This window comes from Sebastes fasciatus, chromosome 6 (genome assembly GCF_043250625.1).
Source record: "Sebastes fasciatus isolate fSebFas1 chromosome 6, fSebFas1.pri, whole genome shotgun sequence".
NCBI classification, from domain to species: domain Eukaryota; kingdom Metazoa; phylum Chordata; class Actinopteri; order Perciformes; family Sebastidae; genus Sebastes; species Sebastes fasciatus.
Genome location: NC_133800.1, coordinates 19,065,364 through 19,071,363, shown reverse-complemented (window position 1 = coordinate 19,071,363; position 6,000 = coordinate 19,065,364). Strand labels below are relative to the sequence as shown.

General features: G+C 41.2%; 1 protein-coding gene across 3 annotated transcripts in view; it reads left to right on the top strand.

Annotated features, from left to right (window-relative positions):
- Window positions 1-341: 341 nt before the first annotated feature.
- mef2cb (myocyte enhancer factor 2cb) overlaps window positions 342-6,000 on the top strand; it is a 76,381-nt gene continuing 70,722 nt past the window's right edge. For all 3 annotated transcript variants that reach the window (XM_074638236.1, XM_074638235.1, XM_074638237.1), the window contains exon 1: window positions 342-585. The gene's annotated coding sequence lies outside the window, so the exon portion shown is untranslated. The remainder of the gene's footprint in view (window positions 586-6,000) is intronic.

The window sequence follows — 6,000 nt, the reverse complement described above, 5'->3', positions numbered from 1 at the left end:
TTTCAAAGATGCTGCCGTAAATATCTGAACATGTAAATAATAATCTTGTAAACATAAATATGTAAATAATTAACTGTGTAAACATTATAAATATATTTTTTGCCACTGTGAAGATGGCAGCATTCTTGGGGGGGCAGTAATCCATGGCATATATGCCAGTGCTGACAAAGGTCTAGGGTGTGTGTGTGTGTGTGTGTGTGCTTGGGGTGGGGGGGAGTGGGTGTCACTGATCCCTCCGAAGGCTAAATTTACGCCAGAGTGATGGGGGCAGGTGGATTCAGCTGGGACAGTGGGGTGGGGGGGGTGGTTGGAAAGAACCAGACCCGGTTTCAGTTCAGACAGCGATCGTGGGCAAACACACAACCCAAATCGGGGGTTTCTATTCAAAGCCAGCTGGTCTGGCTTTATCACATGCAGGACATTTATTTTAAGCAATTTGTTGGTATTTTTTCTTTTTCTTTTTCTTTTTGTCAACTATCTCCTTTGTTTTCCTTTCTTTTTTTAACTTTTGAATCTTTTGATTGAGCTGGGCCTTAGCTGGTGCTGCAGGGTGTAACTTCCTGGGGAAGCAGAGAAACGGCACGGGTGAGTTTTCACAGTACACCTTTTTCCCTTCCTTTTTCCCCCCTCTCCTCTGAATCTCATTCTGTCGGTGGAAAACCTGTCAGGATTTAAAACTGTACGCTGCACAGTGGGTCATGACATGTTTAACAGATTAAGGCATAATTTTGATATTTGATCTGCTCAATTTGAACTGTTCTGAAATTTATTTTGAAGTGCCGTTGCCTAATTGTTTCATTACAGCCTTGGTGGATTTAGTGAATGATGTCTTTGTCATGTAGCCTGATACAGAAAAGACTATGAACAAGGCCAAAAGAGACACTTAATTGGTGTTTACTTTGAGTTTTTCCTGCTCTTGACAAAGTCGAAAGACACCAGAGAAGCTGAAGGAGGAGTCAGGTCCCAGCTGTTGCCAATCACCTCTGCGGAGCACTTGGGGGAATCACTTATCGCGGCTCCTGGAACTGTGTGTGTTTAACTTTTAAAAGTCTACATTTTGATTTCTCTCAGGCAAGACGAATGGCTTCAGTCGCTGAAGTGGAACTTTATATTGTGTTGTTTCCTCTGCTTCTAATTCTTCACAGTCAGTTTAGGTTACTGGCACTTTTAAGGGTAATTGCTCAGAACATCTTATTGCACAATCTGGAATTATCAGCGAGAGAAAAGTGCGCGGCCTTAACATGCTGTTTGCTTTAGAAATGACTCACTCCCTCAAGGTAGCTACCTAAGTGGCAACCACACACTTCAGTAGCAATATGTGTCACGCAGTGCCGTGTTTAAGTGAGACATGTTGGGCAAACTTTTGAAACAAAGGAGAAAACTTTTGTCATAATGAATGAACAGAGAGGGGTTTATTCCGAGCCAAATGGAGACATTAGAAAGGGTCTCTACTGTAGGGCACGTGTCCTAAAACAACCAAAGGGAATTTCATACTAAAGCGAAGGCTTTGTTTGATTTTAATGAGTGGTGAATGACTCTGTTGGACACTTTCCGTCAACATTTGATTTAACTGTAGCTTTTGGATGAAATAAGAGGAGTAATATTATTCCTGAACTTGATATCCTCATTCTTCAAGTAAATTTTTATTATGATTTTGGTTTTAACACAACTATTAACACTAATAATGAACATAAAAACACTTTAATTGCACCCTTTTACGAGCAAACAAAACTGTAATAAGCTAAAGTAGAGTAAATGAACAGATTTAAAACAAATATATGTAGACAAGTAGCACTCATGTCCTTTATTTTATACCTGGGGAGACTTACTGTTCTCTTGCTATTAACCCAAACAGACAGGACCTGAGAAACTTTGACCCAGTTTACAGGAACCGCTCAGTCCTCACTTATTAGCTTTTCTGCCCCTGAATTCCACGGCTTTGATGGTCAGCGGAGTTGAGGAAGCGCGTTGTTTTCTCTCTCTGTAGGGTGGCAAGCGCTCTTACGCAGTTTGCCTCTCCGCCTTTGAAACTCTCCTCATCCTGTCACTTCACCTTCACACTCTGCTATTAGTTTCATTGTTGCTGTTCTTTTATGCAGCATGAATAGCAGAGGGGGGTGTTTGTTTATCTTCACCGTCTAATGTCTGAAATGTGAATATAGATGAAATCAAAATGTGTTCAAAGTTAGGAAGAGGCACACATTCAATGTCATGAAACATTGCTGAAATGTGATGGAGACAAAGAGAGATTTGTGGTTACTGCTTGTTTAGTTTTTGGAGGAATTAAATTCAAATGCTTTTGGAGGTTTCCACTGGTGTTTGTGTATAAAATGAATAGGAAGGTTATTCTGCTTGTTTATTCTGTAACAGCCGCTGACAGAAAGCATGGCAGTAGTTAGGGTAGTAGTTAGTTTCCATGGTTATTTGGTGGGCACCACTGATCCAGATGCTCTTGAGTTTAGAGAGTGCATTTCATTTTTAAAACAAATTATCACAGAACCAAGATATGGCAGATATGGAAGCAGTTTGCAATGGCATGAAAGTACAAGTTTGTTCCACTGTAATGGCTTACAGTAATTTGTCTCTTATTTTTCCTTTTCATTCTCTTCTATTGTCTTATTATTTAATTTTGGAAGATTTCCAGCAGCAGTCCAGCCTCCCATATGAAAACTCTCTTCCCATCTACCCCCCTTGAGCACTGTCGAGGCCAGAAAAACAGTATGACGCTCTGCCGCCACTATACAACGCCTGTGCGCCGGGGCCGCCTAAATCTACAAAACACGAGTGCTGGCGCGAGGCAGCTCCTTTGATCTGCAGCTAATCTCAGTTGCCTGCCTCCCCTCTGATCATGTCTGAATAAGAATGAGTCGGGGGTGATCCTGGAGGCACAAAGAGCTTTATAGACGCTGCCGCTCGTCTGCCGAGCTCCGCCGCGTTAACACGGGGCCCGCGCCGACGGTCGCTGCTAGGCCTCGCTATCGCGCATCAGAGCTGGGAAAGCCTCATTTAGACACACATTATATTCCGCTGCACTTGCTTTTCTTCACAGTGAGATGCTATCAGCTGCTTGTTGAGAGTGTGGGAGAAGTTGCATAGCCATGCTGAGTGATCTTTAATTGTCAAGGGGATTGGCTGAGGTCAACAGCTGCAGGAGGGACTTCTGCTGTGTAATGGTTACTATGGGGATTGGAAACAGTGATGACTGTAGGCGTTTGTGCTATAGCTGAATGTAATAAGGCATACAGATCAGTCTAACACATTATCTGTAAAATAGTGATCAAAAGATCAAGTATAAAAATATCACTGTTACTACAGCTATAGAAAATGACTTACAAGTAAAATGATGGATGATAGACTATATATCCTCTAAACCACGGCTGCCCAAAGTGGGGCCCGTGGGCCAAAGTTGGCACGCCATCAGGTTCGATTTGGCCCACCAGATCTTAGCAATTTTTTTTTTTACTAAAAGGCCCACGGGATCGCTGATGATCCTGTCCAACTTTACTGTCTTTCGGAGGCTGTTGCAGGCTTGGTTATCAAGTAAGAGTAATCCATTGTTACCAACCATGTCATGTTAGCTTGTTGCAAAGGAAGCTAAATAATGCTCCAAAGTTAAGCTACATTTTGGCGAGGAAAAACTGGCTTGGCCATATTCAAAGGGGTCCCTTGACCTCTAACGTCAAGATATGTAAATGAAAATTGGTTCTATTGGTACCCACGAGTCTCCCCTTTACAGACATGCCCACTTTATGATAAACACACGTAGTTTTTGGAATGCAGTATAAATCTGTAATTTGTTATTTTTGCTTATTCTAAAAATGATGTGTTGGGGTCCCAAAACAGTATTGGAATTGCATAAATTGGGTATGACTGAAAATGAGCCCAATTGTATTCAGCAGGTGGGTTTTAAGGGGTTAACTATGTAAAAGCTAAAATAATATTAGGGGAACTTGGGATCCTAGCACCATTTTGCATCTTAATAACACAATAGGTGTTTACTTTTGGCCTGTGGCTCACCATTAAGTTCCAGTTTTGGCCCTCCAGGGGAAAAAGTTGTGGCACCCCTGCTCTAAACTAACCGACCACATACATTGTAATTGCCTTCCAAAACAACCTACAATAGCGTTTTCTGATCTGTTATCAATTTGTTGGTGCCTTTCTAAACGCACGTCATAAAATATATTCATATGACTGTTATCTAAACAGCCACCACTATGGTTAGGATTTGGTTAGGTTTAGTCACCAAACATAGTTGGTTAATGTTAGGGAAAGATGGTGGTTTGAATTTAAAAAGAACGCTGTTTCATCGCATAAGTTTAGGGAACTATCGCGGTCGTGGTTAAAGGAAACCAATGTTGACAGTTGTAGGAAATGGGAAACAAACAGCAGTCTCTCATATCAAAGCAACTTGCAACATAACTGTCTAAACGAACAAATCAGGTAAACGGAAACATCGAACAAACAACCAGTCCTGTCATTTTTCTGCTGAGGAACAAAACTTGAATAAAAAAAAAGAGGCTAATTTAAGTTTACATTGTGGTATAACAGTTCTTGATTCATATCATTTAAACTTTAACATGTTGATCACAGAAATTGGGATCTATTTCATTTCTGCACATGTAACACTTTCACTTTCAGACACGGCTCTTGTACCTCTTCAGGAAACACCGGCGTAACATTGGCATCTCTCCTTTATGAACACAATTAGAGAAAGGGCAGCGAGAACAATGAAATAACTGTGCCTGTGTTGGAGCAGTTCATAGGGAATTACTTTCCAACCATTCAAAAGGAGGAAAAATCATTAGCAGAAAGTGGGTTTCTTTTTTTTTCTTCGCTTGCATGAAGCAATCTAGTGCAGACAAAGAGAACTTTGAGCCCCTGATATACAGACAGAAGGTCCAGCAATTACACTTGGTAGAGCATAAGACACAGGAGGAGGAGGAGGAGGAGGAGGAGGAGGAGGAGGAGGAGGAGGAGGAGGAGGAGGAGGAGGAGTGCCAGTGTCAGGGATTAGAATAAAAAAAGAAGTAAATTGAAATAAGAATAATTGAAATGTTTGTACGTGGGATAATGGTTACTGATATTTAATTTCTGTTGAAATAAAATTATTCTTCTGAATGAAAATGTTAATACGCTATCCACTAAATTAAAATAATGTGTTAAAAACTTGTTAACTTTGCATGGGGGATACCTCCAGTTAACCCATGCGGTAAACCAATTCATTCTGTGCTGAGAAGGATGCAGAGCTCCCCTGCAGGCAGCACATTTAATTACACAGCAGTGCCTGAATGCACCTCTACAGGCAAAATGTGCTTTTCATATGTAGCAGGTGGCGCACCGATGGCACCTGTCACATACATGACATACATGACATTAAAGCATTTTGATTGTAAAAATCAGTTAGCAGTTTTGACAGTTTAATCAAAATTATTAATCTGCCGATATCAAGCCAGAATAATTAAATAATATATGCAGTCAACAGCTGTTTTTTTTTCCATCTAAATATCAAAATATTATTCGGATGTTTGTCTTATGGGAATAATTTATTATCGTTAATTAAACTTAAGAGACAGCATAGTGTGGTTGTTAATTTTGAAGTTTCATATATGCAGCACAAACATCGGTGTGGATTTTCTCATCAGGCACCACTGTAAGCGTGAGTGAGTGTGTGTATCTGTGTGTCTACATATTCACATATACACGATAGTACAACAAAGTGGAGAAGCAACAGGTCTGATCAGCAGCTCGGCCAGCGGCGCTGTGTCTCACAGTCACAGGACCATGGGGCTTTTCCTATGATGTAACTGGAGCATCAGGCAGAACAAAGGCAGAGCTTGTTGTTCAGCTTGTGCCTCATCCATAATGTATAAAAGGTGTACAGACAGAATACTGTTGGTTAAACACGACACATGCAAATCACCAGCGCCGCGCCTCTCGTTTGACACTGCTCGGCGAGGGGTCGTTACGTGGCCGGTTACAGTTTCAGAGGCCTTTCTGACT